This window comes from Aegilops tauschii, chromosome 4, assembly GCF_002575655.3.
Source record: "Aegilops tauschii subsp. strangulata cultivar AL8/78 chromosome 4, Aet v6.0, whole genome shotgun sequence".
NCBI classification, from domain to species: Eukaryota; Viridiplantae; Streptophyta; class Magnoliopsida; order Poales; family Poaceae; genus Aegilops; species Aegilops tauschii.
In genome coordinates this window covers 500,266,334-500,283,336 of record NC_053038.3, presented here as the reverse complement: position 1 = coordinate 500,283,336, position 17,003 = coordinate 500,266,334, and positions in this window count along the sequence as shown.

Below are 17,003 nucleotides of genomic sequence, written 5' to 3'. Positions count from 1 at the left end.
GGGCATGAGAATGGCCCTATGTCATGTTGTCTCAAGCATGGTGGGAACAGGTAGTAAAACTCGAGATCCTGGAGATTGTTCAGTCTTGGGGATCGAAGCCAGTCGTCGACTGTGGAGTGCCTGCAGTGGAGGTAGGACGCCGGAATGCAGAGGCGGCGAACTACATTCTGACGCCCGGAGAGGATGGCCTCTGGAAGGTACGAATCATCATAGGAATTATCTTCACCGACATGTTCTCCTCTAAAAAAGTTCCAGTGTATGTTACGCGGACGAGTTCCTCCGGTGTGGCGGAGTTCGCGGTGACCAACTCAAAATGTACTTGATCTAGAGGGTTAAAAAGACGTGGGATAGGGATCTCACGGCAGTCCAGATTCAGAGGAGCGGCGCGCCAAACAGGGCGCCACCGATGTGCGAGGATTTGAGTGCGAACGCCTTCCTTAGTGGACAGACGGGATATGATCTCACCGAGGACACCGTCCGGGAGGTCGCTGATGTGGTCCGGACCAGACTGCTCTTCTTGATCCTCGGATCCAGTAGGCGCACCCTCGCCGCTTCCAGCCGCTACCGCCAAACCACCAGAGGAAGGCTTCACCGATGGCGCAAGCCTCGCCCTCTTGGTGCTCGGGGCACTGCAGTTGACCTCCATCTCTGTTTTCATTGCTGGGATCGCACCGCCTGCGAGCGCCGCTTTATGTGGCGTCGATCTGGACAGTCCAAGAAAGAGGGCGTGGCTAGGGTTTCGAGACGCCGTCCGTCCGCCTTAAATAGCCGGAGCCTGGCCTCTGGCGACGAGCCAGACCGGCGTCACCGGAGGAGACGTCCGTCGGACCCTTGGGTTTCCGTGGCGTCGCCACGTGGCGTTCACACCCGAATACGTGGAGACGCCCGTCAAAACGTTGTGTTTACGCAATCAACGCACGAACGTGGCTTCGCACAAAACACAAGCATGCCTCCATCGCCATCCCGACGGTGCCTGTCCTGGTAATATAGTCAACGGATGCATTTTGGAACACAAAGAGACACCAAGGTGACTCTGGATATTACACGTCATGCGTTTGTGAGTTTGACAACCGTGCCTGTGACCTGAAACACTGACACACAAAAAGTCGTCTTCGTGCGTAAAGGATCGTGACGCTACTAAACATACAAAGTCGCCTTTCGTGCATTTGAGTTAAAAATCTTACAACGAAAACAATTGTAAGAAGGACAATCGCCCGATTCTACTAGGTGTTCGTAATAAACGCACAAACGTGACTCCGGGTAGGAACGAACCATGCCGCCATGGGCTGGACCAAGGTTGGAAAAAGCGGTAGGCGTAAGCGAGGCGGTTGGCCTTCGCCTAGTGCCTAGGCGGTGCTTAAGCGCCCTAGGCGCAGCCTAGGCGGTTATGTAATTTTCACTATCGGGGTGTATATGTGGTTATTATATGTGTATTTTAATAATTTAGGGCATATAAGTATGTTAACTACCAGTACTATGAATGGAATATGGCCCTTTTGGCATATCAGTGCAATATGGCATGATTTCTCGCTTGGGTAGAGAATTTCTTACTTCCTCTGCCTAGACTTCTGCTTATGCCCTAGGCGAGGCGTTTGGCCATTGCCTAGCGCCTAGGCGTGCCTAAGCGCCTCCTAGGCACTGCCTTTTCCGACAGAGGCTGGACGTCTGTGCCTCTCCTTTTGACCGAGTCCACCGACTCATTCGGAACACAATCAGAAGACCTTTGTGCGTGACTCTATATAATAGCACGCCATGCCTTCGAGGGATGTATGCCCGTGCTTGTGACCCTTGACACTGAAACACAGATAGCCACGAACGTCGACGTATTTATCAAGAAAGAAGCGTGACGCAACTTGGTACTGAACCGTGTCTGTATGGACTTAACGTCTATGCTTTTAAATACAAGGAAATGAGATTTTAAAATTAGCGTCTCTCATATAGGCAATTCCGTGCCTCACAGAGTAAATGCCCGTGGCTGTGCGTAAGACAAAGGTTCAGTTCCGTGGGCTAGACGGTCGTCCATCTCTGTCTGGTCGAGTCTCACAGGCGAGCATGACTCTATGTAATACCATCGACCATGCGCAATAAACGCATGATTGTGACCCTGCCTAATACTAAAGTATGCCACCATGGGCTTCTCGTCCGTGCCTCTCCATCTGAACGAGTCGTCTGAATCATTCGAAACACAAACACAAGCGAACATGACTCTATATAATACCACACGATGCCTTTGTGGATTTGACGCCTGTGCCTGTGACCCTAATGACTGAAACACAGAGTCACAAACGTACATAACCATGGCTGCAGAGAGTGCTAGCCCATGCCTTCGTGGGCGTTACGTGTGTGCCTCTCTTTCCTACTGAGTCCACCGTGCTTCCGGCGTCGAACAGATTCTTCTAGTGAATGTGTGCCGTAAATAATTAAAGCACTGAGGGGCACGCCCGTGCCTGGTCTGCGTGTGCAACAGTGCATTTCGTACCTTGAAAGTCGTGGTTTTATTTAATGTTTCAAGCACCCGTCTACCATTGACTTGCTACAAGTAGTACTTAACCCGGGCCCTCCTGTCAGAAAGAAAAATAGAAGAAGTAATTAATCTGGACCCCTCCGCTCCTCGTCGTGGGTATTTAAGTCATTTCGTGGATTGACAGGCTAGTCCATTTCTCTAGATCCACCATCTTGTTGAGATCCACGCCACATATAGCGGCGCTCGCAGGCGGCGCGATCCCAGCAATGGAGACGGAGATGGAGGTCTACTCCGGTGCCCCGAGCACCAAGCGGGCGAGGCTCGCGCCACCGGCGACGGCTTCCTCTTGTGGTTTGGCGGTAGCGGCTGGAAGCGGCGAGGGTGCGCCTACTGGATCCGAGGATCCTGAAAAGCAGTCTGGTCCGGACCGCATCAGCGACCTCTCGGACGCCATCCTCGGTGAGGTGATCTCCCATCTGTCCACTAAGGAAGGCGTTCGCACTCAAATCCTCGCACGTCGGTGGCGTCCCTTATGGCGCACCGCTCCTCTGAATCTCGACTGCAGTGAGATCCCTGTCGGTTGTCTTTTTAAGCCCCTAGAAACAGTTCATATCGACGTATTGTCCATGCTCCCCAGTAAGGATGTCATTCGCGTTAGATATTTTGGAACTCGGTGTAGTTTTCAACTTGACGTTGATGGTTCGTGCCTTGCGGAAGCCATCCTCTCCGGTCATGGGGGCACAGTTCATCGTCTCTGCATTCTGGCGTGCTACCTCCACTGCAGACCCTCTACAGTTGACGCTTGGCTTTGATCCCCAAGACTGAAGAATCTCCAGGTTCTCGAGTTCTATTACATGTTCCCAGGTTTTGTGGGAAAAACCATCACACTACCACACGAAATCTCTTCGTCCGCGCCCTCACCACCGACTTCCACGCTGTTGTTTTCCTCCTCACTGCACACCGTCACATTTGCTCTTTGCCAGATACCTGATAAGTATGCACGATCATTTAAACTTCCACTCCTCAAGAGGCTTTTGTTTTTGGAAGTTGATATATCAGACGTCTCACTGCAAAGCATAATCAGCCATGGTTTCCCTGCCCTCGAGTGGCTCCTGCTTGTTTGCAATAACTTGGACCACTGCATCATAATAAACTCAGGCAAAGTTGAAGTCATCTGTATCCTTTGTGAGAATGGTGAACTCGTTGTTGAGGATGCGCACTCACTTAAACGATTGATTCACGATATTCAGAGCCGACACTTGCAGATAACTGTCTTTCCTGCACCTAAGCTTGAGTGTTTGGGTAATTTTTATGAATGATTTCCTGAATCCAAGATTGTTTTTGGCTCTACAGTTATCGAGGTACTCACCTTTTGCACTATACTCTTTACTTGCATTCCTTGTAGTGCTGAAGTTTCATGTCACGCGACCTTTTATCCAGCTAATTTTATGATATGTGCTTGTCGCAGGCTTTGTCTGTAGTTAGCCTATCAATGGCGGTTCAATCTGTGAAGACCCTGCTTATCCACATGTCATTAAATCTGAACAAGGTTGTTGCCTTGATGTGATGCTTTCCTAGCCTAGAGAACCTGTTTATCGAGGTAACAATTTCCAGACACATTGAAAGCACATACAATGCATAGCGTACTATATTCGAGGCCTCTATCTCCCTTTGTAGTCCTCGAGTATTCTCACTCTTCATGCATTTTCAGGGAGGAGTATGCCGCGAGGAAGGTGTAACAAATAAGTGGTGCCACAAGCACCGGGTGTTTCTCAAACAGCATGACATTCGCCTAAAGACAGTAACGCTGGAAAAATATGTACACTGCAACAAAAACATTGAATTTGCAATGTTCTTTGTTCGGAACGCAAAGGAGTTAGAGACTATGAGGCTTAAGTTTCTCTCCCCCCCAGACAACATCACTGAAGGATTTTATGAACATCAAGAAGAGATGGGTCAACAAGGCTTCTAGACGTGCTCATCTTATATTGTCAGGGTATTGTAGGCATATGAACTTGGATTTAAAAGTACACATCTGGACAAACCAGTGTCCAATCATGGATTTGCTGGATCCATTGACCCGTGGATGTTGAAAACGGTTATCCGGCTGTCAGAGATAGGTGTTGTTGCATGCTTTCCAGTTTGGACTTCGAGCTTGTACTTTATCCATTATCTGTAAGGTTGTCAGGAACTTGTTTTTGTGCTATTCAGCCGTGAAGCAACTTACAAGCTCAAAAAACTATCAAGTTTTCATGTTTTTGTGCACCATCTGTATGTTTGGATTTCCTTTTGTGAATAGAGCGAGCGACTAAAATCATCTGGAACACGCAGTCACGTGTGATATGACGGCCGTGCCTCTCCAAATAACTCGTTAGCCGAAGTATTTTACAATACAGAGGCGGGCGTGCCTCTTGTACCTGTAAGACTGTGCGTCTGTTGTCACTGCACGGCACTACCTTTGTGCATGTCCGTGACTCTGTGGTGAACGTTTTGGGTGGAAACACGTTGCACAGTCTAGAACATAGTGTCTTGTAGAACCATGACAGTGCTGTTTCTGCAAATCAAGACGTGCTTGTCGTGGAACCACTGTGGTTCTGCTTTGCTTAAAAGCGTCACCATCCATCTTCTTCTACTCCGATCCAATTATCTGGCCATCAGAGCAAGAGCGAGACGGTGAGAGATCGGCCATGGAGGCGATTCAGGCGACCACCGTACGTCTTATCGAGGTGGTCAGGGAGAGCAACCCGCAGCCCAACGCGCTGCAGCGCCTCCAGGGGCTGCTGATGTCCACCACGGCGCGTTCCTTCTTCGACGCCAGCTTCGCCGCCTGGCTCAAGGGTGCACTGGAAGACTTCATTCACAAGTTCAGCTTCGCCAACAGCAAGGTGAAGGACCTGACTGCTCGCCTCGATTCCATGCGTTGCCTCCGTAAAGTCCGAGCCTCCGCCTCGGCTTCCGCGACCCGGCTCGCCGGCTCCATGGGAACGATCTCTTTCACGCGCTGATGGCCCTGCAGCTCCCGGTCGGCACACCGCCGGAGGAACACCTGGAGGTCGCTCTCGCCGCGCAGCGCCTCATCATGCATGATGACATCGACAAGTTCAGCCAGATCTACGAACAGATTGTTTACGAGGACACCTGCAGCGCCGTCCACGAGTCGACCATGGCGGCCTACTTCGACCACAGGCAAACTTTGGCGAAGCTCGTTTAGGAGCACATCCACCTCGCCGACGCCGCCCCCACTTCTCGTCCAACCTCTGGACCATCAAGGGCACAAGCCCGGGCGCCTTGATTAGGTCCTTGCCTTGGCTCTCCGTTCATTTGCTGCAAGCCACATCCCACATGCTTGGAGGCAAGTTCTATATATTTATGCTAGCTACTACTACTTTTGAGTTTCCAGTGACCCAATCGATCTATCATGATCAGGACTTCTATTTATTGTGTGTGCTCTACTATAAATTTGACTCTAATATTGTATGCATGTCGTTAATTTCCATTATTAATTAATACCATCGGTCATTTAGTATTACCAACTTAGTTTATCTCTTGTAGTCCACTTTTTATGCATCTCTCTATATGCGTGCACATGTATAATCTGTTTCATTTGTGGTGATGTTAATCTACATGCCTCCTCGTGCCTCTTGTACTTGTAAGACTGTGCGTCTGTTATCACAGCACGGCACTTCCTCTGTGTATGTACATGACCGTGTGGTGAACGTTTGGGTGGAAACATGGTGCACAGCCTAGAACATAGCGTCCTGTAGAATCACGGCAGTGCTGTTTCTGCAAATTGAGACGTGCTTGTCGTGGAACCGCTGTGCTTGTGCTTTGTTTAAAAGCTTGCCGTCGCTATCTTTTAAATACAAGGAAATATAGATAGCCACGAACGTCTACGCCTTTTATATCGAATAATATACGTAACATCAAGAAAGAAGGATGACGCAACTCAATACGGAACCGTGTCCGTAGGGAGTTCACGTCCGTGCTTTTAAATACAAGGAAATAAGATTTTAAAAACAGCGCCCCTCGCATAGGCCATTCCGTGCCTCACAGAGAAAACGCCTGTGGCTGTGCGTAAGACAAAGGTTCGGCTCTGTGGGCTAAATGCCTGTCCATCTCCATGAGCCTATGTAATACCATCGACCTTGCCTTTTGAGCGCTTCAAAAACAGCGTCTCTCTAATCTGCCACTCATTGCCTCACAAAGTAAACAGCGAGTGTTCATATCAGAACCCAATACTGTTCGGTTTGCGCAATAAACGCATGAATGTGACTCTCTCTAATACTAAAGTATGCCTCGATGGGCTTCTCACCCGTGCCTCTCCATCTAAACGAGTCGACGGAATCATTCGGAAAACAGACACAAGCGAACATGACTCTATATAATACCACACGATGCCTTTGCATAAGACAAAGGTTCAGCTCTGTGGGCCAAACGCCTGTGCATCTCCGTCTGATAGAGTCACGGGCTAGCGTGAGTCTATGTAATAATACTACCGACCATGCCTTTGAGCGCTTCATGCCCGTGCCTGTGTCCAGCTTGAGCTTGTCATAACGTATGTGTCCAGCTTGAGCTTGTCGTACTGAAGGTCGAGCTTCGACTTCGCCTTCTCATCCATAGGATTGATGGAAGTCTCAAATAAAGCAACAACACCAAGCATCCAACAACAAGTCAAGACAGTTTCAAGTTGAAGGAAGTCTCAAATAACCGCTGGGGCAACAGCAAAACAAGCCCCAAACATAACAAGTTCATTTCACAGCGATACATGGCCCATTTACTGAACCTAGATATATATAGATAGATAGGTACGGTAATACACGACAAGTACTTGGAAACAAGAGCTAACATACCAAGTTCATTTCACATCGAAACATGGCCCAGCCAGTTCTAAATGAGGTTGATGGTGATCATCATCCTCAAGTCACGGCGACGGGTGTTCGCAATAGTGAGTAGGATGCCCTGACCTACCCGAAGATTCTTGCCATGAAGGAACTTCTTCCACCCCGCCCGGTTGAAGACAGTGCGACCGTCCGTGTCCACTGCGTAGGCACAGGTGGTGATGGAGCCCATTCTGGTAAGGCGTAGTCCAGCAGCCATGCCTTCTTCATGCGTCTCAATGCCAAAACTAACAGATAACCTCTTAGGTAATTTCTGAAAACAATTGATATGATATATGAGCATGTCACGTGCAATTATCAGCAAATCATACACTTGAAGACAGATATATCATTGGATTCAACACTGAGCATATATATCATCACATCACTACACTAGACACTAATCATCAAATTACTACAGTAATTAAGCATATCATTAGTTTACTACGTACACTAACTGAGGGAGTCCCGGATTAGGGGGTCTTCGGACAGCCGGACTATATCCTTTGGCCGGACTATTGGACTATGAAGATACAAGATTGAAGACTTCGTCCCGTGTCCGGATGGAACTTTCCTTGGCATGGAAGGCAAGCTTGGCAATACGGATATGTAGACCTCCTCCTTTGTAACCGACTCTGTGTAACCCTAGCCCCCTCCGGTGTCTATATAAACCGGAGGGTTTAGTCCGTAGGACAACAACAATCATACCATAGGCTAGCTTCTAGGGTTTAGCCTCTACGATCTCGTGGTAGATCAACTCTTGTAATACTCATATCATCAAGATCAATCAAGCAGGAAGTAGGGTATTACCTCCATCGAAAGGGCCCGAACCTGGGTAAACATCGTGTCCCCCGCCTCCTGTTACCATCCGCCTTAGACGCACAGTTCGGGACCCCCTACCCGAGATCCGCCGGTTTTGACACCGACATTGGTGCTTTCATTGAGAGTTCCACTGTGCCGTCGCCATAAGGCTCGATGACTCCTTCGATCATCGGTAACGATGCGGTCCAGGGTGAGGTTTTCCTCCCCAGACAAATCTTCGTATTCGGCGGCTTTGCACTACGGGCCAACTCGCTTGGCCATCTGGAGCAGATCGAGAACTACGCCCCTGGCCACCAGGTCAGGTTCGGAAACTTGAACTACATTGCCGACATCTGCGGAGACTTGATCTTCGACGGATTCGAGCTTGTGTCAGGTGCGCCACACGATCACGACGAGCATGATTTAACTCTGCCGCTGGATAGTGTTCGGGAGATCACACATGCAACTATTCCGGCCCTCAATCCGAAGCAAATTGCTCTATCCGAGGACGGGTGGATAGACCCCGCCATGGAGGCCGCACTCTCAGTGGCAATAGAGCCGGATACTGATTTCACCCCTCACGAGAGCTGTGTTGCCGAACCACTGTCTTCGGCCACGAACTCCGAGCCGCCTGCGTCCGTACCTATCGAATCCGATTGGGCGCCGATCACGGAGTTTACCTCCGCAGATATCTTTCAGCACTCGCCTTTCGGCGACGTGCTAAATTCATTAAGGTCTCTCTCCTTGTCAGGAGAACCTTGGCCGAACTATGTCCGGCTAGAATGGGATGCGGATGACAAAGAAATTCGCTCCCCACCCACCACCCACTTAGTATCCACTGTCGGCGATTTAACGGACATGCTCGATTTCGGCTCCGAAGACATCGACGGCATGGACGACGATGCAGGAGACAAACAAGAACCACCGCCCATAGGGCGCTGGACTGCCACCTCATCGTATGACATATACATGGTGGACACCCCCAAAGAGGGGGATGGCGATAAGACAACGGAGGATAATCCCTCCAAGAAGCAATCTAAGCACCGGCGTCAGCGGTGCCGCTCTAAGTCTCGCCATAGCAAAAGTAACAATGCCGGCACAAGAGATAATAACGCTCTAGATAGTGACGAAGACGACGATAATCCCCTCCAGCCAGACCTCGAGCGGGAGGATGAACAAGCTAGCCCTCTGGAACAGGCAGCAAACGCAGATTCAGAGGATGATAATTACATGCCTCTCTCCGAAGACGAGGTGAGCCTCAGCGACGAAGAATTTATGGTGCCTGAGGATCCCATCGAGCAGGAGCGCTTCAAGCGTCCGCTTACAGCCACAGCAAATAGCCTGAAGAAAAAGCAACAACAGCTTCGAGCTGATCAAGATCTGCTAGCGGATAGATGGACTGAAGTCCTGCCAGCCGAGGAATACGAACTGGAGCGACCAACCAAGAGTTACCCCAAGCGCAGGTAGCTACCTCAACTCGAGGAGGAAGCATCAAAACCTACATCACCAGCGTATGATGCGGCTGATCGGCCACCTCGTGGCCGAGACAGAAAGGCATTTCAGCCCGAAGTCCAGCCCGCACCCCGCCGCCACTCAAACAAAAATACCAAGGCCCGGGGCAACACGCGGGACCTGCGAGATGTATTGGAAAACAAGGCAAAATATGCAAGATCGATCTACGGATCACGGGGGCGCGCCCCAAAGCGGGACGATGACCGTCACACCGGATACACTAAAAGCAAATCCGGCTGGGCCGATATAGCCCGGCACAGAGGCGCCGCACACCCCCTATGCTTCACTGATGAAGTAATGGATCATGAATTCCCAGAAGGGTTTAAACCCGTAAACATTGAATCATATGATGGTACTACAGACCCCGCGGTATGGATAGAAGACTTCTTCCTCCACATTCACATGGCCCGCGGGGATGATTTACATGCCATAAAGTATCTCCCGCTAAAACTCAAAGGACCGGCTCGACATTGGCTCAATAGCTTGCCGGCAAACTACATCGGAAGTTGGGAGAGCCTGGCAGAGGCATTCCAGGACAATTTCCAGGGCACTTATGTGCGACCGCCGGACGCTGACGATTTAAGTCATATAGCTCAGCAGCCAGGAGAACCGGCCAGGAGATTCTGGACCCGGTTCCTAACCAAGAAGAACCAAATTGTCGACTGTCCGGATGCGGAGGCCTTAGCGGCGTTTAAGCATAATATCCGCGACGAATGGCTCGCCCGGCACCTCGGCCAAGAGAAGCCAAAATCCATGGCAGCCCTCACGACACTTATGACCCACTTTTGCGCGGGCGAAGACAGCCGGTTGGCTCGTAGTACCAATACAGCAAGCAAACCTAGCATATCAGAAGCCAGGGATAGCAACGGCAAACCACGATGCAACAAACACAATCGCCGCAAATATGGTGAAAACGCCAAAAACACGGCAGTTAATGCCGGGTTCAGGGGCTCAAAATATGGTCAGCGGAAAGGGCCACCCAAAAATAAAAATCCGGGTCCATCCAGTCTGGACCGCATACTCGATCGCCAATGCCAAATTCATGGCACCCCAGAAGCGCCAGCCACCCATACCAACAGAGAATGTAGGGTCTTCAAACAAGCCGGTGGGGTAGGCGCCAAGGATGAAGGGGGGGTCTCAAAGCGACGATAGCGACGAAGAGCCCAGACCACCGAACACAGGAGTGCAAAAGAAATTTCCCCCGCATATTGAGTCGGTGAATGTGGTAAATACCACCCAAATTACCAACTCGGACCGGATATGCATCCTTAGGGATGGCGACTCAACGGAACTAGTTGTCCCACAATATAAACTAGGGCCGGTCACCTTCAACCGCACGGATCGTCCGGCGAATGCCAATCAGGGCAATCCAGCCGCACTAGTCCTCGACCCAATAATAGACGGGTTCCACCTCAATCGAGTCCTTATGGACGGAGGCTGCAGTCTAAATCTGCTTTACCAGGACACAGTGTGCAAGATGGGCATCGATCATTCGGCGATCAAACCCACTAAAGCCACTTTCAGAGGCATTATACAAGTGGTGGAAGCCAGCTATACAGGCTCCATCGCCCTTGAGGTAGTCTTCGGATCACCAGAAAATTACCGTACCGAAGAATTAATCTTCGAAATCGTCCCTTTCCGCAGTGATTATCAGGCACTGCTCGGACGAACCGCATTCGCTCGATTTAACGCGGTGCCACATTACGCCTACCGTAAGCTCAAGATGCCCAGTCCACGCGGCGTCATCAAGGTTAATGGCAAGGCCGACCCTTCCTTCAGCAAATACACCACTGCCTTGGCAGCAGAAGCAAAGAGTAGCGCCTTGCAGCCGAACCTCGAGTCGACGTCCAGGCTCCCGGACACCGTCAAGGGACTACGAACTATTTCGCGGAAGGATAGCCCGGCTTGTCCAGAGCTCAATTAAACACTCCGGCGAAGGCCAGGACAGGCCGCATTCAGTGGCTCAACCGCTCTCCGGCACGCAAATATTTCTTACATTTCCTTTACAGGTTCACCTTCGCGCCGACCAGGACGGGCTATACGGAGGCAGCTTGAACGCGCATGGGAATCCTTAGACATTCCCCGCAATGACCATCCGGGTATATTACGGATCCACACTCAGCCTCTTCCCTCTGGTCTCAGCAGGTTCCGCGATCATATTCCTTTCTTTTTATCACATTACTTGTACTCATACGCATAGACGTACTATTCAAATACAATATGTGGATTTATATGACGTTTACCTGCTGTTATCTCCTATTGAAATTCTTTTGTCAAGAGGCATCCGTACACAGCGATATGCCTTAAAATATGCCAGGGGCTCCGTTTTACCCATAACATGGCACTAAAGTCCAAACACCTTCATAGAAGTTCGGCACCCCGAACCTATAGCATTATATGCATCAGCTCCGAATCATGTCTTGGGTCAATATTTGGGTTTGCCCGGCTCCCATGTTTTGCTACCTTACGTTCCGCTATATCGGCTAAGGTAGCACTGGGAGAACTACTGCGATTGTGTCCCGGTTCTTCCGGACGAGCACCTCAGTAGAGAAAGCCGAAAACTGACTGTCATGATACGGCGAGAGCTGGTCAGCTGTTCGAGAGGTCACAAAATCTTTAAGGATTTCTCCCGCATAATGCCATAACCAAAGCAGCGTGCGACGGATCGGTTTTTCCCCGATCAGGTGCTTATAGAGCCCCTAGTACGGTATTCCGAACACTAGGGGCTGCGCCTACCATACTACAGCTCCTATGGCTAAGTGAGAGTGATAAAGCCCTATAGTCCGATTGCCTGGTTCGTTGTGCTGAGCACCTCCTTCGAAGGACCCATAACTGGGATAAAGAGTGCTCAGGTTTATCCCGAACACCCCCGTACTTCTTACGTGGGGGCAGAAGCCGACGACTGGCCAACTCTCAGGTTTAACATATAAAATGGCCGAACAGGAGGGTAAACTTTTATATAACAGGCAACAAATAAATGACCTTGTTCACACATTACAAAGGACAACATGATTGGCATTCATGGAAATATAATGTCCTTGGCGCATAGCCTCGCTGCAAGGTAGGATCCTTTCAGGACATTCTCATAATACAATTCGGGCTTACGGTGCTCCTTCCCCTCTGGCGGCCCTTCGGTCATTAGCTTCTCAGCATCCATCTTCCCCCAGTGCACCTTTGCACGGGCGAAGGCCATTCACGCACCTTCTATATAGACCGACCGCTTGATGACTTCATGTCGAGGGCAAGCGCTTACAAGCCGCTTCACGAGCCCGAAGTAGCTGCTTGGAATCGGCTCGTCAGGCCATAGCCAGATAACCAAATCTTTCATGGTTAGTTCCGCCGCCTTATGCAGTTCGATCAGCTGTTTCAGTTGATCGGCAAAAGGCACTGGATAATTTGGTCCCAAATACTGCGACCAGAAGAGCTTATCTGCAGTGTTCCTTTCTTCGGCTCGGTAGAATTGTGCGACATCTGATATGCTGCGGGGTAGCTCGGTAAATACCCCTGAGAAATCCGGATTCAAAATTAGAAACATAGTTTTCTACTCAAATACTTGCTTTACATGGAAAAAGCCTTACCTGCTGCGATCTTTCTCGCCTCTTGGATCTCCTGCGGGGCGCTTTGGCTTTCCCCCCGGGCATCGCTCGTGGCCTGATGCGCCTGGGTGAGTTCGGATTCTTTCTCCGTTAAACTCTGCTCTAAGGTCTCGCACTTCCTCACGGCCTCTTGCAGCTCCTGCTCAGCTTTAATAACCCTGGCCTCGTGCTTCTCACGAAGAGCCTGCTCTGTGGCTGCCTTTTTCTCGGCCTCGACCGCAGCCTTCTTAAGGGCTTCGACTTCGTTCACAATCCCTAGCGCAAATCACGAAGCTTAGTTCATACTAAAAATTCATTCGCAATAAACGCGAACAAGATTTGTGCATACCTTGTTTATCTCTCAACTACATTTTCAATTGGCCAAGTTCTTCTTTGGCCCGCTCCAGACTTTGATTCAGCCCGGAGATCTCCGCGGTATGAGAATTAGCAGCTGCTACAGACGCCTGCTTATAACAGGAGAGAAATAGATGTCATTCAATGAGTCTTCCTGCGAACATATATTCGATCCTCTGTCCGGTTCTTTCTTTCACCGAATAGTGTATCAGGGGCTACCATCTATACTATGACACTCTTCGAAAACTCATAAAACATACCTCAAAGCCTTTTATAAGGCGGATACAGGTTTCATTCAGTCCACTCTCAGCAGACTAAATCTTCTCAATCACCGCACCCATAAGGGCACGGTGTTCATCAACGATGGAGGCACTCTTTAGCGCCACCAACAAAGCATCTGATACCTCTGGTTGGACAGAGGTTGCTGATGGAACAGGCACGCCCTCTCCAGCAGAGGGAGCCTGCCTGCTTGATCCTGGAGCCATAGAGATCTCCGGAATCGCATCCGGCTGGGAGCCGAACTCAGGGTGGCCCCCGCCGTCATCTCCCATGGGAATCTGCTCACCCATGTGTCCGGCCCGTGAGGTTTGACCTCCAAGCGTCGCCTTCACGGCCTTCCCCTCTCCTCCTTGGCCGGGGTCCTTCTGGGACGAAGCCTCGGTGTTATGCACCTGTTTGGGGGAAAGGGCCTTTGGGGGCGTCCCGCTCTCCATAGCATCTGAGCTTAGCGAACCCTCTGATGAGGATTGTTTGGCACGGGACCTCGCCAGACTACAAAAAATATGGGATAGGTTAAAATACTATGCCATGATGAGTCTGGGCGCTTCAAAACGTACTCGGATTTTATACTTACGAGTTCACCAGGGGCTGGGCCCTGGGATCCCATGCCGGGCCGCTGTCGGCGGCGGCGTGGGACTCCTCCGGAAGAGGAGTCTTTCCCCTTTTGGGCAGCTCGGCCTCCAAGTGTACGGAGGCCGTCCTCTTCTTTCTGCCCCCCCCCCCCCCGTAGGGGATTCATCTTCCTCCTCCTCATCATCATCTTCGGAGGCAGAATGGGCATTGGCGCCTTCGGATATCATGTTCGAAGTGCCGCGGCGACGAAGGCCACCCTGGGTCTTTTTGGCCTCCTTCTCGGCCGTCTTCTTCGGCACCTTGTAAGGCGTCGGGACCAGCATCTTCGTCAGAAGTGGAATGGCCGGTTCTTCGGGCAGCAGGGCCGGACAATGGATCTGCTCCGCCTTCTTCATCCAGCCCTGAGAGAGTTGTGTAAAGCACGTTAAGTGCTTCCTTTGGGTTGCGCAGATAGAAAAGTTTGATAACTCACCGAACTTGCCGGGCGGGACAGTTGGTACCCACGGTCCTCGGCGGAGTCCGGCCACAATTTGCTGGACTTAAAAAGCATTTTCAAAATGTCCTTGAGCGAGGAGCCGAAAAGCTCCCGTAAGGTTTGGTGCTTGGCTGGATCAAATTCCCATAAATTGCAAGTCCGGTGCTGACAAGGCAAGATTCGGCGAACTAACATCACCTGGACCACATTGACAAGTTCAATGTCCTTGTCTCCCATATCTGCAACGCGCGTCTGGAGCACCGACAGTTCGTCGGAAGAGGACCAGTCCAGGCCTTTCTTGACCCAGGATGTAAGTCACAGGGGGCGCCGGATCGGAACTCGGGAGAAGCGGCCCACTCTATGCCGCGCGGCTCGGTGATATAAAACAACTGTTGTTGCCACTCCTTGACAGAATCATTAAAGGTTCCGTTGGCCATATGACGTTGGGCATCTTGCTCACCATGGCGCCTCCGCACTCGGCGTGCTCGCCTCCCACCACCTTGGGCTTCACATTAAAGATCTTCGGCCATAAACCGAAGTGTGGTGAAATGCGGAGAAAAGCCTCGCACACGACAATGAATGTCGAGATGTTGAGGAAGGAATTAGGGGATAGATCGTGAAGATCGATCCCATAATAATACATGATGCCGCGAACGAACGGGTGGAGGGGAAACCCTAGCCCGCTGACAAAGTGAGGGAGGAATACAACCCTCTCGTGGGGTTCTGGAGTAGGGAGGATCTGTCCCGCCGTCGGGAGACGGTGGCTGATTTCCTTGGCCAGGTACCCGGCCTTTCGAAGCTTTTTGATATCCTTCTCTCGGATGGTAGAGGCCATCCATTTGCCTCCTGCTCCAGATCCGGACATCTTCGGAAGACCTTTAGTGGGCAGAGAAGATGAACGCTTGGGCGCTGGAGCTTGAGCAGAAGGGAATGAATCGGGGAGAAGGCGTGGGTGAAAAGATTGAATCCTTGTCCCATTATAAGGGCGGAAGGGGCGATGCGCCTCCCCACTCACCCAGTAAAACCTCTATTCCCCAAGTGCCGTAATTGATGGCGCGATTGGGTTATCCACACCCTTATTGACGAGAATCCCGCGATAAGGGGACACGATCTCTGCTTCGACAAGACGTTGCCAAGAAAACCGCCTCGCAATGCGTGCAGTAGCTGGTTGAGAAAAATGGTTCGAATAATGACCGGGCTGTAGTATGATGTCATACTGTCAAACGTGTCAGCAGATTAGATGTGTGGAAATATTATTCTCTCTACGGTGGTATGTGGAATTTGTTTTGCAGAGCCGGACACTATCCTTGTGTTCAAAATCTTCTATGGAGTATTCGGAGGAGGAACCCGCCTTGCAATGCCAAAGACAATCTGCGCGTCGGACACATCGTCATTGAAGCCTGGTTCAGGGGGTACTGAGGGAGTCCTAGATTAGGGGGTCTCCGGACAGCCGGACTATATCCTTTGGCCGGACTATTCGACTATGAAGATACAAGATTGAAGACTTCGTCCCGTGTCCGGATGGAAATTTCCTTGGCATGGAAGGCAAGCTTGGCGATACGGATATGTAGATCTCCTCCTTTGTAACCGACTCTGTGTCACCCTAGCCCCCTCCGGTGTCTATATAAACCGGAGGGTTTAGTCCGTAGGACAACAACAATCATACCATAGGCTAGCTTCTAGGGTTTAGCCTCTACGATCTCTTGGTAGATCAACTCTTGTAATACTCATATCATCAAGATCAATAAGCAGGAAGTAGGGTATTACCTCCATCGAGAGGGCCCGAACCTGGGTAAACATCATGTCCCCGGCCTCCTATTACCATCCGCCTTAGACGCACAGTTTGGGACCCCCTACCCGAGATCCGCCGGTTTTGACACCGACACTAACCATATCATCGCATATTACTACACTACATAAGGATATATCGCATTACTACAACACATGCGTACCATAAAAAAATTCTGCACTAAATGAATTCTACACATGGCATATCATCACAGTACTACAACATGCATATCATATCAACTAGTGCACTTATTAAGCATGCATATCATGTAATTACCACAGTAAGTAACATACCATGAGATGCT